The sequence below is a fragment of the Nanorana parkeri genome, unplaced genomic scaffold (genome assembly GCF_000935625.1).
Source record: "Nanorana parkeri isolate BGI_ZX_2015 unplaced genomic scaffold, ASM93562v1 scaffold158, whole genome shotgun sequence".
In the NCBI taxonomy this organism is placed as follows: domain Eukaryota; kingdom Metazoa; phylum Chordata; class Amphibia; order Anura; family Dicroglossidae; genus Nanorana; species Nanorana parkeri.
In genome coordinates this window covers 423,213-439,495 of record NW_017306426.1, presented here as the reverse complement: position 1 = coordinate 439,495, position 16,283 = coordinate 423,213, and positions in this window count along the sequence as shown.

The following is a 16,283-nucleotide window of genomic DNA, read 5'->3' as shown; positions in this document are numbered from 1 at the left end:
CTGACTGCCGGTGGCCATCTCGGTGATATACGCCCGCAGAAAGAGGAGGGGACGTTCATGCCCCCGGGAATTGAGACTTTGGCTTCAGTGTGCCTCTGCACCGCAAATGGCGCTACTTGTGCCAAATTCATGTACTTGTTTGTGGCAGGGAGTAGGTCGATTGCCTAAATACATTGTGCTAGAAGGTATCCCCTTTTCACATCTCAGAACGTTGTGAGGTATGCTAAACCAAGCTTTCTTCTAAGAGTTAGCTGCTGACTGATCCCAGTTGTCAAACAAAAGTCTCATGAAATAAATCATTCTGTCATCCGTTATACATATTTAAAACTAAATTTCCTGTGTCTGCTATTTACATTGGAATACATTTACTGATATTTTATAATCTGCCAGAATTGTAAATGTTTCAGGCCTTTGTGTTGCTATGCAAGTATTATATTTGTCCAGCAGGGGGCACTGTTAATCTAGAATTGAAACCAGCATACAAATGAGTCCTTATTTAAATAGCATTTCCTTGGGTTTAAAGCTGCAGTCTGTGCTGGTCTTCTGTTTTTATAGTGATTATTTCCTACAGATTCTGAGCTGCAGGGTGACCATTGGTTTTCATCCTAAACAATACATTCTTGGCTTCTTCTCTCCTACACATACATGCTCTTGTTAATGATTATTATTATACATGATTTGTATAGCTCCAACAGTTTGTGCAGCACTTCACAAAGGGAGACAGTACAGTTACAAAACAAATTTATATATGAAGATTAGGAGGGTTCTGCTTATAAGAGCTTACATTCTAAAATGAGGGGCAAATTATACAAAAGGTTAACACTATGAAGGATGAGCTGATGGAGGATGTAATTCAGTTTTTTTTTAAAACAAGGCTGCCTAAAGGCAGGTAGTGTAGAAGATAGGAGAACAGGTTGAGGTAGGGAGTTCCAGAGGATGGGAGAGGCTCTAGAGAAGTCCTGGAGGTGGGAGGGGAGGAGCTGATGAGGGAGCTAGAGAGCAGGAGGTCTTGGAAGGAGCATACTGCTCCCCTTGGCTGCAGAGGCTGCACTGTATAGGTGTGAGGACACTGAGGAAGATTCCAATGCTGCAGCAGAGGAGAAGACAGGCTGGAGGGAGCGCTGTGACAGGCTCGGAGCTTTGGTGACTATATCCTTGTTATTTTTGTCTCTAAACACAAACTAGCACTTAGCCCTTGCAATGTGGGGGTAGCACTGCAATGGTGACAATGTTGCTGCGTGATTTCATGGCAGAACAAACAGCATTGTAATCCTGGTAAAGGAACAATTAAAAAATAACTGATTTATGGGTAGGATCAACAGGTAATAAGACCAAGTTACAAAGTTGACCCGGAAAAACAAAAGCTGCTGCGTTATTACTACTGACAGATTGCATTATTCCAGGAATCTTTGTTTTTGCTTAGAGTTCCACTTTAAGCAACCCTTCGGGCAGAGTGTCCATGTGTCTTTTCCTAGTGAATGGTGCTAAGCTTCAATTACAGTATATGTAAACCCAATCACTAAAATCTCATATAAACTTAAGCATGCAAATGTCATTTTCAATATTTTTATATCTACAACTTTAATTAAAATAATCCATGGTGATCCTGCCATGAAGGTCCTTGTTATAGGGTAACAAAGCTCTGTGCTCTTATTTCCCAATTGCTCTCTTGCATTGTCACCCTGCAGGCATGGTCCACTATAGTCACGATCAGGAAACCTGTTCTGAGAAATGCCATGCTGCTATTGTTGGGGTGAATGAAGACAGGAAGTGGCTGCAAAGAGGCAGCAGGAAACAGCACTAAAATGTAATTAAGGAGGTAATTAAAAGGATTTCCTGCCAGCAAGATCCGGCATTCATGTAAATTCAGTATGCCACTGACCCCTCATAATGCTTTAAAGTGGATTTAAAATCAAGCTGAAGGACACCAAAGGCTTATGCACGTGGGTGTAAAAAAACGCATATGTTTTTGTATTGAACTGAATGCAGCAGTGTTGTATATTATGAACACAGATGCATTGTGCTCAGTAATCTTGTCCTGTGTTTTAGCTGCAAAAAGACAATGCATCTGTGGTCAGTAATTCACGCTTGCACGCAGAAAAACGCATGTACATGCTGGGATTGAAAACTAAGCTAGAGCAATGAAAGAAGAGCTTTGCATATGTAGACTTTTAGGCCCCTAGACATGTGTTAACAGAAGCACTTTACAGATCATTACATGCATTTTTACGCAGTATACTTCTGTCAGGAAGATCCTGCGTAAATATAAATATTTTATTATGACAGCGTGCATGACCCCTATGTGCTAAGCACTGTGCATCATAAACAATTTTTTAGAATGAAATACCGGTTTCACCTGCTTTTATCATTTGCATCTCAGTGCGGGATAGAAGTGAGGCCCCATTCACACTTTGCCTCCAGGGTTGATGGTCTGCAGGTAATCACAGCATGTGTGACTACATGCAAACAGCAGCGAATGGTTGCAGGGTGATGGCAACTGTCTTTGTATTGTACAGCACCTCCCGTCCGCAGCAGATCATGAGTCTCGCTGAGGAATTCATGAGACTCATAGGATGGGACACATTCACATGTGTGAATTAGACTTGATGGAAAATCATTCTTTGTTTCACTTGTTTTGTAGAAATAATATCAGTACAAACAGGGGCGTCCCGAGGCTGGGTGACACCAGGAGCGGTAACCGAGTGTCACCCCGACGAGACGTCGCTGCGCATGCGCGTGACATCACCACGCGCGTGCACGATTACGTTATCGCGTATGCGAGGCAGTATTCTGATACCTGCCGGCGGCCATCTTGGTGATGTACGCCGGCAGAGAGGGGAGGGGACAGTCACCCGGCGGGATAAGGTATGCCGCCGGGTCCCCTCCTCTCTCCTGATACTGTCGGGCGTTCAGTCCATGACCGAGCGCCCGACTTTTCTGAGGGGGGTGACACCAAAATGACTGTGAGTCATTTTGGTGTCACCCCTCCAATGGTGTCACCCGGGTGGGGGCCGCACCCTCCGCACCCCCTTTGTGACGCCACTAAGTACAAACAATCATTAGTGTACAAGTTAGTCACAATCTGAAATATATCTTGTACTGTTCAATTGTTCCAAAGATTTGGAACAATTGATGGTCCTTAAATCCTTCTGGTTGCTTACTGAAAGATAAACGTTATAACTGGATGCCAGGCTAAAAGCTTAGTACACAAAGTATATTAACTGTTTTTTCTGTCAAAGGATCTGCAACTCTGGTTTGCATGGTCCAAACACTCCTGCCAGACAGCAGAACCTGCTCAGTGAGTTCACTTTCCCCTGGTATACTGAGCTTAGGGTGACGGGAGGATGCTAGTTTGTGTCCTCCCGTTACCCTAAGGAGAACTATGGGGAAAAACACTGACCCCATAGTTCTCCTTTTAAAGCCTGTAAAACAACAACAATAGAAAATCAGTGTATCCTCACCTTCTGCCTGGCGCTTTCCTTTGTAGAAATCTCCACTCATGACTTCTGCTCTTCCCGAGGTTCAGATACTTTTTTTTATAGTGCGTTAAAGCAGAACACCAGGGATTTTTTTTTCTTAACCCTTGCAGTGGGGCTACCCCTACACAGCAAAGGTTAAGTGCTCATTTGTGTCTAGTTTCAAAAATAACAAAGTTATACTTATCTGAACCTCCGAGGAGGCTGGGCTTGTCCCTTCCACCTGTCTCCTTCACCGTTGCAGCGATGGTATGTCCTCAGCATCCTCACATCCTATGCACAGTGTGAGTGTATAGAATTTGATGACTCAAGGACCTTAGACCACTAAGGTTCAGGTGAGTATTTAAGGTATGCTGTCAACCTTAGCATCTGATATTGTATCGCATAAACGCAACGCATAGTCTGAATTAACTCTAAATGTACAGTAATTTGTTTTTCAATCTGCCTGGATATCAGCTTTAATATCACTTTATTATTAACTTATGATTGCTATGGTACAGAATGAAGTGTATCTAAACCCAGGAACAAAAGTAATATAAAGCAGCTTACTAGTCCTTACGGGTGGTGACTGCATTAGGTTTCTTTTTCACCTCTATGCCAGAAACACACTTCCTGAGTGACAATGCTTACCATCCCCTATCAATGAAGGAGCAGTGTTGTCGCGCTAGGACATGGAGTGTGATATTGAATACACAATGCCTCCCCTCTCCTTATGCCTATAACATAGTGAGAGGTGTTCTTAGCTCACTGAAGTAACCTGGGCAGAACTGATAAGACTCCTTGGGTTTTTACTGTGTTGTGAGCTCAGTACAGCAAGCTAGGATTAGTGGCAGGATCAATGGGTATTTTTTTTATCTTATCCAAGTGATATAACCAAATACATTCAATGTTCTATTTAGCAGACTGAAAGAGAGCAAATAAAAAAAAGTTCATTGTAATACTGGCCATACACTTATAGCTTTTTCTTCTTCAACCCCACAGATATGGATAGGGCAATCCACCATCCCCTAGGGTATTGTATTCTAACAGGGGTGGGTGTGCGGCTGTCAGAATAATGAAATAGTGACTACAGGTGATTGGCTACTGTCACTGGTTGGAAGATAATTTTCAGACCAGCTCCTTTGACAGAAGTAGTTTTAAAAAAATCGACTTTTGTTGAACAGTGGGGTTCTGGCAGGATCACACACTGTTTGAATTTCGTCCGAGTCCTTCTGTATGGTCAGCTTTAGGCTCTGCATACATTTTAATATCAAATTTTTGTTGCATCTCCTGATAAATCATGTGACAACCAGAACCACTTGCACGTTTGTGTTCAATCTACACTGATCATCCATATAAGGAAACAATGACAGTCATTTTATCTGAGCACACTTTCCTATGGTACAATGAAGGGTTACAAAATGATAGCTGTCAGTGCTGGCCACATCATCCAGATAATTGTGCAGTAATTTCTTCTAATTGTGGATTTTAACAATAATGAATGGGACGGAAGATGATCAAGTGAAAACATTGCATTATACATGCTTGTTACCCTGCGATTCCTTCTACGTGATGACAAAGGTAGACCCATGTGCGCTGAGGGGAAAACAAAGCATGCCTATGTTTGCTGTAAACAGGGTGATCACCCGCTGTCTGTTACTGCCACCTTGGAGAAATTTCCATTTGACGCCATTACATCCGAGGTTCAAAACACAAAAAGACGGGTGTAATTCCAGTGCGTCCTTTTTCAAGAGCTGTATTGTTGTCGCGGACTGCGCTTTAGTCATGGTGCCTGCACCGTCATTAAATCATCTGCAGCTCTGCCAAAAAAAAAAAAGTCACTATAGCACCAGGGTCAGTTCTGGATAATGTGACAAAATGATGCCTCCTACAGCTTGTCAGAGAACAAAACAGGTCACAATGATGTTCAGTCTCCATAGACAAATAGAAGAAATCCTAATACTGTAAAAAATTGCATCAAATTGCTCCAAAAGGTGTGCATGCGGAGTAAGATTTAAAGGGTATCTATACACAAAAATTAGGGATGCACCGATACCGATACTAGTGCTCCCTCATCATCTCATGACGAGGGAGCATGGAACCGGCCTCCCGTCCAATCAGAAACACGCCACCTGGCTTACTAAATGGGACTTCCGGTACTCGGTAATTGGTATCGGCGAGTACCGAAAAAACTATCGGTACTCGTATTCGGTACCAAAATACCGGTATCGGTGCATCCCTAACAAAAATTGTAACATATTCCAGATTACCAGTCCTTAGATGTGGTGGCTGCACTTGTTTTCTATTTTCAAGCTAAGGGCATTTTCTGCAAGTACAAAAGTGTTGATTTTGTTGGAAATCTTGTATCCTTGTAACTTCCTGTGCACTGAACTGAAATCTCGAACAATGTCATCAGCTGTCTAGGGTATCTTCTGTTGACAACAAATCCTCAATGTAATGGAGTAACAATGCTGCTCCTCCATAGATACAATACAGTGAGTGAACGTTGTTACCGTAGAATGGGAATTGTGTAATTGGCAGGATCTCCATGTGGATAAAAAAAGGACAAAAAAAAAAGGGAACACTAATGCAACCACAACATTTGCTATGTGCTATATTTGAACACTGAACACTGGCACTGATATCTTGTTTTAGGGTGGCTCCTTTCCCTAGCAGGGTCCTATAGAGCCACCTTTGTGTGTGCTAGTAAACTGTGTATGTCTCCACAAACACACAGACAGAGCAAGGCAATCAACCCCCCTGTGCCATTCATTTTGATGTGTGTGTTGTGCTGCAGTGCATTGACAAACAATAAAAAAGCAGGTCCTTTTTCAGCATGTGTTAAAAGCTACTCTTTGCATTAAAGCCCCCCTGGCACATACCCCCAACACCCTCAAATAATTTTTTTTGGGGTCCTCTCAGGATTCAGAAGAAAGCCCTCTTGTGAGTGATGATGGCTGTGCAAAAGGACTGGCTGGAGTGGGCACATCTGCAGCACTAGACCACCAGTCCCTTGCACCTAGAAACTATGCCATTTGAATGGGTGAGAGGGAGGTGGGAGCAGGTTTAATTTTTGCTTTAAGGTGCTTTAACATGGGCTGGGGGGGGGAGGGGGGCTGCAGCACCCAGATTTCATTCTTTTATGGCCAGCCAGGAGTTTGCTTCCAACCCTGTTGCAGTTGCCAATGTAACTATTATTTACACAGCAGCATTGACATGTACACAAACAAACTTTGTTCACCTTTTCATAGTATGTAGTATATGTATGTATGACCTCCTATGTAGTATATGTGAATCAGATGACTTTAAATGAAGGTGCTAACCCCCTGACCCTCACCCCCATGTGTCATGGGATTACCTGCCCCTCCTGGGTGACTGGGGCATTCATGGTGGGTGTTAGGATAAAGGGTTGTCCTGGCTAGTACGAGCAAAGAAGCGATCAGCTCTGAGCACTTCCAGGTTCAGTTCTGTCAATCCCTGGTCGCTATGCCACAGTCTGTGCTCAGTCAGCAACAGAGTGCAGAGGTAACATTAGGGGTCTATTAGAAGAAAAGAAAAAAGGTGATGTTAGGTGTCTGTTAGAAGTAAAAAAAAAAGAAAAAGTTTAAAAAAAGTTAAAAAAATTAAAAGTTTAATCAAATAATTTTTTTTTTAAAGCCCCCCACATATAAAGTCAAATGTATGTATGTGTAAACACTTACAAAAATGGCAATTGATTCACACATATTAAGGTGCCCATACACTGTACGATTATCGTACGAGCATCGTACGATAATCGCAAAGTGTATGGAAGGCGTGCAACCGTTTCTACTGTACGGCCGCATGTCTTCCGTCGAACAAGCAGGCTGGAAAACCCGCCAGGAATCGTACGATTCTCGGCGGGTTAGTGGCCTGCTTGTTCGACAACAAGCAGGGGGCGGGCTTGCGATGATCGCAAGTACGATCTGCCTGTCCAAGATGGGCAGATCGTACGTTTTTTTTAATTACTTTACAACCCCCCGCAAGACAAAAGTCTTGCGAGGGTTGTAAAGTGTATGGCCACCTTTAGGTATTGATGTGCATGCCAGAGCGAGAGCAATAATACAATTGTCATAATTTAGCCCGCGTTCACACCTGAACGTTTTGTAGCGTGTTCTACGCTCGACGAACGCTCTACAAAACGCTCAAAAATATAAATCCCATTGTATTCAATGGTCTCATTCCCGCCCGTCCCTAACGCGCTACAAAACGGCCCATGCCTGAAAAGGTACATGTACTACTTTGGGCCGCTTTGTTGCGTGTTTCCATTGGGATACAGCCAAGTAGCGAATCGCGGTAAAAAAAACCTGCGACAGACGTGCATATGCAATACGCCTACGTGTGAACAAGACCTTAGTGTTAACTCTAAACTGATGAGCTGTAAAGGCTTTTCAAGTGTCACCTATGGACAATTTTAGCCATTGCCAGTGTGTGCATTTTTAAGGCTTAACATATTGAGTATCTATTTACTAATTTTGTATCTTTTCCCCAAAAAAGGGTATTATGTTGTATTTATGTGCAGTACAATGAATTTGAGTGTGTTTTTTACTGATTAATTTAAATCTAATAAACAGTAGCACATTTATTGTGTGAAATAAAAAACAGCAACTGCCACCATTTAATTTCTACAGAGTGTCTGCTTTCAGAAAATAAATAATGTGTTGGGAGTTTTAAATAATCTTCAAGACTAAAAATGTGTATTTTAAGATGTATGTACCAACAACAACAACAAAAAAAAGATGTTGGCAGCTAAAGGGTTAAAGCAGAAAGCGATTAGAAAAAAGTAAGTGCACTATTCCAAACCTTGTTTTTACTTTAGCTCCAACACATGACTTAAGCAGCTAGAATCAGGTGTGATGCGTTTCTTCTCTGTGGTCTGGCATATATAAAAAAAAGAAGAAAAAAAGGTGTGAAGAATTGAATTAGCTGTATGTTAACACAAGATAATGGTGATCACAGATATATGATATTCATATATCTGTAATCTCCTTAATGGATTCATTATGAGAACTATGAGAACAAAACGAGCATTAGAACACATCCCATTTCAACACCCCACCCCACCGTGATCCACAACACAGTGCCACTTGCCAAGTGACACCCCTCTTGGGTGACATTTATTAATTTCGAAGGCATCACTCATCATCCCTGCATTGGCCTCATTAACTTTGTGGAGCGTCACTCCAAAAATGAGGGCACTGCTTCATTATAATCCCATTTTTAGTCTAAATTACCTAAATGTCACTCATATTGGTCCAAGGACCTTGGCAGCGATGGTAAATTTTAGAAACTCAGCAAGCAAAGCAAAATATTTTTACTTTTGTCAGTTATCGAGGGAAACTTTCTCTGTCCTATATATGCCTTTGCAGGCTCATTTAGTAGTAATGAAATAAAATCACTTAAACATGGAATTTGACAGGCAGCTAAGTTACGCCAGCTCACCCAGTCATCCAGTATTCCTATAAATTGTTAAATCTCAGACTATTCTGGATAACTTGGTTTCATCAGAATAAATGATCGCTGCACACTATCCGCCTAAACATTTCTTTTTAATAACTCTACCTTACCAACTGAGTGTCTGAGCCACTAATCTATTTTCTTGGGAAGTATATTTATCTTGGATGGCTATCACCTGCACTACACAGGGTTCTCCACAGGGCTCCCATCTGCACTACACAGCGCTCTTCTCAGAATTCTCTTTAGGGCTCTCCAGGCCGCCACTTACCAGCACTGTGGCGGCCGTGGCTGGGAGGCGGGAGCTGGCAGGAGCGTGCAAGACCATCTGCTGCTAAAGATAAGCTCCGCCCTCCCAGCCAGAGATCCTCGGCGGTGGATGGGAGGAGTGAGGTCTCTTCTCATTGGCTGGGGGGCGGAGCTCCAGAAGACAGTGGATGGACCGCACCGATGATCGAGGAAACGGATGAGCTCTCAGCCCTGTCGCTATCGCTCCTGTCAGTTTGACAGCGACAGGGCTGAGAGCTCACAACGTTACCTGGCTGCGAGCGAGGTGATGTGCCGTTCTGACAGGGCAAACTAGGCGGCCGCGAGGCCCTCGGGAGCGCGAGGCCTAAGGCGACCGCCTAATTTGCCTAATTAAAGAGCCGCCTCTGCCCAGGGGTGTCTATCAAAAAACGCAAGTTTAGATACTGTAGATTGGTTTTAGTTTTTGTCCTGATTTTTAATTTTAAGATGCCTAAAAGGTATGCTGATGTAATGATACACATTTAGTTCCCATCCACACTTGGGAATGGAGCTGATTATATGAGTCTCATGAATTCCTTTGTGAGACTCATGCAATCTGTTGAGAACGGAAGGCGCAATACCATAAAATGACAGCTGCCATCACCTGCAGACTGTTTGTGTCCAGGTGCAGTCACCTGCAGGTAAACGCATCATGTGTAGTTACAAATGGCCTGCGCACATGCATAGCTGTCATTGGATAATACAGCGCCTCCCGCCCACAGAAGCTCACACGAGTCTCATGGAGGAGTTTGTGCTACTCATGCGATCAGCCCTATCTGCAAATGTGAAGTCATCTGAAAACATACATAGGATGTTAGTTTTTTGCTTGATATTGCTGCCGTCTACGCCATTTCTCTCTGTATATTGAGTGACATCTCTTGAAAATAATAAACTTCATAAATTAAAATTTGTTATTGGAAGTGCTTTGCCCAGACACATTCTCTTCAGAGTTTTGGTAATTTCCCTGCAGGAGTCTCAGATGCTACTGAAGAAAATAGCACAACTGAAAAATAATGCCTTCTTATATCGCGGCGAACAGCATGCACAAGTTTCCTGTTACTGCGTTATGCCTTCTTTTAATAAAGCAATGGATATTATTTTGTATACATGTCAAATATTCTCTACAGAGCCCCCAACTTCCTATTGCGGTAACAAAAGCTGGTGAAATTCATAAGGATATCAATTTCAATATGTTACAGTTATAGCAGATCATACTCAGTGGGGCTGGCCTTTAATGGACTTTAAAAATGTCACATTTGCACAATAATTAAAATTCTTTCCGTGCGGAGGTACTTAGCTTTCTCTGATCTCGGGCCCAGCAAATTTGGACCCTGGCCCTATTACCAACGAAGGGCCACGACTTTTAGAGGTGTGTGTTGCAGAGGCGTCAGCCCTGCAAAGCTTTATATTTCTGTCATTGTTAACTGTGTTTTATAGAGCGGCCGGGCGAGCCGCTGCTTCTGGAATGACAGGTTTCTTAAGACTCTTTCCTGAGCCTTGTGTCTGTGGCTTGAGAGCTGTCACATCATGTTAGGCCTCTGAGCTCTGTATAGGACAGAATGTTACAGCCAATCACATAGTGTGTCACACATTAATATTTTATCAAGGCAAATCACTGAGCAGAGCGGACTGCAATTGAGAGGACAGCAATACAGTGAGATGGGGACTCCGGGGAGAGGGGTGAGGGAGCAAGTTATTCATAGCAGAGAGAGAGGGAGAGAACGGGGAGATCACCTGCAGGTTAGCTAAGACAGATTTAGCTGACTCTCGCCTGCACCTCGGCTCAAATGCTTGAAGTACATCAGGGATTGTATAAATCTGCTGCTGAGCTGCTGAGCTCACTGGAGATTATATAAGCGAGGCTCATGAATGTCGTTCTCGCTATTAGACAAATGAGAGGTTGCTTGCAGTCCTGACTATGGAGCATTTGATGAAAAATTACTATTGATATTGCTAGCTTCTTTTGATGTCAGATTTCAATTACTCTTTGCTGCTTTGAAATTGATGCACGTTGCATACATTGGGATCTGAAATGTCAAAGTACCATCAGTCATCCATCCTCGAAGCAGCAGATGCCGGTGCTGGGACTTTGGTATTGGTATCTTTCTGTGCAGGACAAGTTCATCCCAAATTTAGGGTTACAGCATATCTCCGAACTGTCCCTCATTAAGATGGACTGTACCTCCTTTGGCACCAAATCCCGCAGTCCCCCTTTCCTTCTCTTTTTTTTGGTCTGATGTACAGATATCTTTGAAATGTACTATTTAAATTACCAATATTGTTATTCTGCACTTAAACCTTCATCCCATCTCCTAATTATCTTGTTTGCTACTTTGAAAAGCCCATATAAAGGACACGTAGTAGCGAAAATAGGGTGACTGGGCTGGTTAATGGTATTATAATTAACTGTATCTGTACTGTTCTGGTAGATCTCATTATCATTGGTAAACTAGATTTGAATACTGTCTGTTCTAACAAAGGGTTAAAGATCTAGAAGCATTTTATGTTAATGGCGGAGGCTCAGTATTTCTATGGGGACAGGGTTTCCTGTCATTTGAAAACAGAGAGACGCTTGCAAAGGCCAGCTACACAGACACATCTAAAGGTAAGTAATGTTTCCTAAAACATTTTTTGGTATGCTGTGTGTGTAGGAACACACAACAAACATATAGGGGGTTTTCTCAAATTCGACTGCAAAAGTGAAAATACACTTTAAATAGGTCTAACAACACCGACATACACATTTGGTGGCACTGTCCAGTAGTCCAAGCTGTATAGGCATATAGCTATTATTTTGGGCCGTCCCCTGACTACCGACACAACTGAGGCTCTCCTAGGAAGCTGGAATGTGTTTCTTGGAATCTCTTTAAGCTACTCCCCTTTATCTTTATGGCCACCAAAGAAACCATAGCAAAATCCTGGAAATCTGAGATCTTGAACTTCCATGAAGTGAAAAATAGGGTTAAGGAAGTCATGATATTTGAAAAAATATTAGCAACCCTGCTAGACTGTGTGCCTGCTTTTAATTGAATCTGGGATCTGTAGATCAAGCATTTCCTACCTCCGTGTTCTGGCAGATGGCTTTTGAATATTTCAGCATTCAGAAATTGGGGGTGGGGGTGCTCTCTCTACATTTATCGTAGGCTTCTAACCCTCGGTTCCTTCACACATCCTTTGCATTATTTTCACACCACCTTACCTATTTCCTCTTCTTTCTCCTTCTGTTCTTCCCTTTTCTTTCATTACTATCATTGTACACCCTTCCCTCTCTTCCTGTATTTGTATGTTTCCCCCTCTGTAGTTTGCATTGTCCTCCCCTTTGTTTGCATGTCACAGCGCACCTTTGGATTCCTTCCACGGCTACTCATAGACTGATAACTGCCATTCTTCTGTCCTAGGGTTGGAACGGTCATGGTGTCCTAGCCCCGTGGCTATTGCTAGACAAATAGCATCAGCTTTTAATTGGTCTCTGGCCCAACAATGTTTTATAGTTACCAAGTTTCTGAATGATTGGCCTATTTATTGAATGTCTATTTATCTCCATTACACATTGAATATGATGGCTGATGTTTTTATTTTCTGTAAGGTATGCTGTTGTTTGCCTTTCTGGTAGATTATTTACCTGTTTTTTGTGTGTTTAAAATTGAATACAAATCTATTGATGTGATGAAATAGGGCTAACAACTTTCTCCCTATTACCATGTGACAACCCTGTGGGGCTGAACAACCAATCACCAAGCACTAGTGCTGTCACAGGAAAGGAATATGAATCTCTTGCTTCCCCATGCCCAGAAGAATCGGATATATATCTTTGCTTCCAGTAACTTAACAGAGAACTATGGGGTAGCCTTTTTATCCCATAGTTCTCTTTATGGTATTTTGCTAGCCGGCCCCCGCTGGCTCTCAAAATACCTGAACAATCTGATTGGATGCAAGCATTGTTCAGGTGTATTGAGAGCCAGCGGGGCCGACTAGCAAGACACTGAAGCTTGGCCCAGTGGGAGATTCCTTCATCCACACAGTTTAGCGTAGATGGAGGAATATGTTGCACTTTTTCCATCTGACCATAGAAAATCTGCAGATAATCTATAGGTGTATGAACAGCGTAACCACCTGCTGTCCGGCCGTTGTAATTAAACGGCCGGAAAGCGGCTTCTTGAGGGCGGGTGGGCGTTTTTAAAGGCGGCGGTGGGCATGAGCGTGAAACCGGCTTTGAATGTAAACAGCCAGCGATGGCTGTTTACATACAAGCGTTCGGGCGTCTGTAGAGACGCCCGATAGCTTGTAATATGCGGTCGGGTGTGCGCCCCCCCTCCGTTGCCGCCGCTGCTGGCGATCACGGGCTCCGCTGTTCCCGGTGTGAGCCCGGGACCAGGTCCCAAGGTGACATTAGGAGTCTTAAAGACCCCTGATGTCTCCATAAAGAGGACCTGTCACTGCAAATTGCCTATCACATAGTGAGCTTGTTTGCTCCCTATGTGATAGCAATAAAGTTCTGTCAAAAAAAAAAGGTTTAAAAAAATGTAAGTTACAAAAAAAATAAAAGTTTGCTAAATACTTGACCTTTTAAAAAAAATAAAATGCTATTTTTCCATTTTTCTTTTATTTTGTATCTTAGCACTGCTGATCATCTCTAGGGCTTTCCAATCAATCCTATCTACATAGTGTTGGCTGCCTATCATGAGACAAGATTCCTGATAGTGACAGCAAAGCTGCTTATAGTTTCAACTGAGGTGCACGTGGCAGGTGACAATGAAAGAGCACAATTGGGAGACAATTGTCACTCCATAGCAGAATACTCTTGAACTTTCATGACAGGATCAACAGGTATTCTTTTTGATGAAAACGGAATATTTAAAACATTGAAAGTAACATTGAATCTGCATTTCGTATGAGTTTTTAGTGTTTGGGTTTAGCTCTACTTAATTGCTGAACTCTAGACATAAAATAACACACCAGTTAATGCAGTTTTAATGTTCATTAAAAAATAATTTTGTGTATTTTTAAAACCAACTAGTGGAAGTACAGTACCTAAATTTGACTTGGTATCAGTCTCCTGTGATCCCCAATAAAGCGCAGATCAGATAGGGAGAGGGCAAAGCAACACAAGGAGCCAGTGAGGTCAACCATGTGTTAACAAGGTAAATGCTGGTAGGAGAAGAGATCAAAGTGACAGAAATTAGCTCATCAGTCTGCTGCTTCTCATTTCACTGTCCGGGATAGAAGAGAAAAGTCATGTCACCTGTCTGTCAATACTGTTTGGAGCTGTGTAAATTTCAGATCTGGATGGACAGAAACACAAAACCTTTGTCACGTAAAACTGCTTTTGCATATTGTAAGGGATAGAGTCTGAAGTGGTATTGGCAGCACTAAAGCATGCAGGAGACAGGGACCCCAGGAACAGTCCAAGCAGGTTTGCCCTGCATTTTATTCAGCAAAGTAGGAAAAATAAACACAGTTTCAGTGCGTGAGGAACGTTTTAGTCTATAGGATAGAAAACAAACTATCTGTGCCTTTAAGCCACTAGTGAATTTGTTCCCCCTAATAGGTTCCCCAAAACCAACAGGCAGCCCCTGTATCTTTTTAGTGTTTTGTCGGCACTCAGCCTTTTCACCCAACAGCAGGCTCTCGTAGCAGAGAGAGAGCAATAAAGAGAGAACTCTGAGTATCAGTCGTCTCACATATAAAGGCCTATGCACAGTTGAGTCCAATAATAAGGTCTGGCTACCAGGTGAGATGTGGACCAAAGAATTGCTTTATCCCACCCATAGATTTACAAATACTCTGGGCTACAGGACTCAGAACTGGACTTATTACATTTGTGAGAAAAAGTTTGTTTTCTCCATATCAGTCATAAATTCTGGAGCACCTCATTGTATGTATGGTAGAAAACTAGGTGACACACATGTACACCTTCCACAATCCTACCTGCTAGTGCCTCACAATGTGTGCTTCATCTCTGTATTTAGCTGTTTGCCTGGAGTTCAACTTTAGGCACACACAACATTTCCCTTTGGATGTTTATAGGGGTTGACTAATTTGATTTAAGAGTTGTACAAACTATACAAAGCAAACTAAACTTTAGTTATTAATCAGATATACATTGCCCTTTTAATGTATGGGAACAATTATCAGTACTGGCTTATTACTTCACCTACCCGAGGTTAGTTTCCCCAATCAACAGCCCAAAGTTAGTTTCTCCAATCAACAGCCACATTTTCAGTTGCACCAGCAAATAATGGTAACGTGTTACTAATCAGACATCTTTTGCTAATAAGCAATCAACAGATCTCTAGGGATCTCTGGTAAGATTGAAAAGTAGAAAAAAATGTGATGCTACATTAATGGTGCAATCAACACGAGCAGCACAAAAAAGCAAACTAAATTTTGTAAACAAAACAACAATCTAATTAGGTTCCTTATGCAAATGTAACTACTAGAAAAAAAGTAAACATTTCCTCTTTGTCTTCCTAAATTAATTATACGTTGAATGATAAGGTTACTGTATGAGTAAGCAGGTATTTGATGATTATGTTTTCATGACAGGAAGAAGCTGAAAGCTGTATTCCCACCAGGGATCTTTAAGGAGTTGTGTTCAATGGAATAATAATAAGATGATGATAATGACGACAATGATAATATTAAAGTGACACTAAACTCGGGAGTTAAATCTTAAAAATGCATTCAAGTACCCTAACTAATAACCAAGGTGCATCTTATTTGTGTATCACTCAGCTGTAGATCCCCAAATCATCTCTGAATTGGTGCTGACACTGTCCTTCCTTCTGGAGGCAACTTTTGTTCCCCATGGTCGCTGTGTGTTGTAAAGTAGCCACTGCTCCAAGCACACTGCCGTGATTGACTACAGTTTCAATACAAAATAGTATACTAAATGTGAATATCAATTAGTGTCACTTCTCAGCAAGCCTTTGCTGGCTGATATATGATCTTTTAGTTTTTAGGAGACATATGTTAGTTTTATATCAAAGTTGCATACATATCAAAAGCTTCAAAACCTACTTAATTGTACAACATTGTACAAAAACACGTGCTTGTGTCTCTGGTACA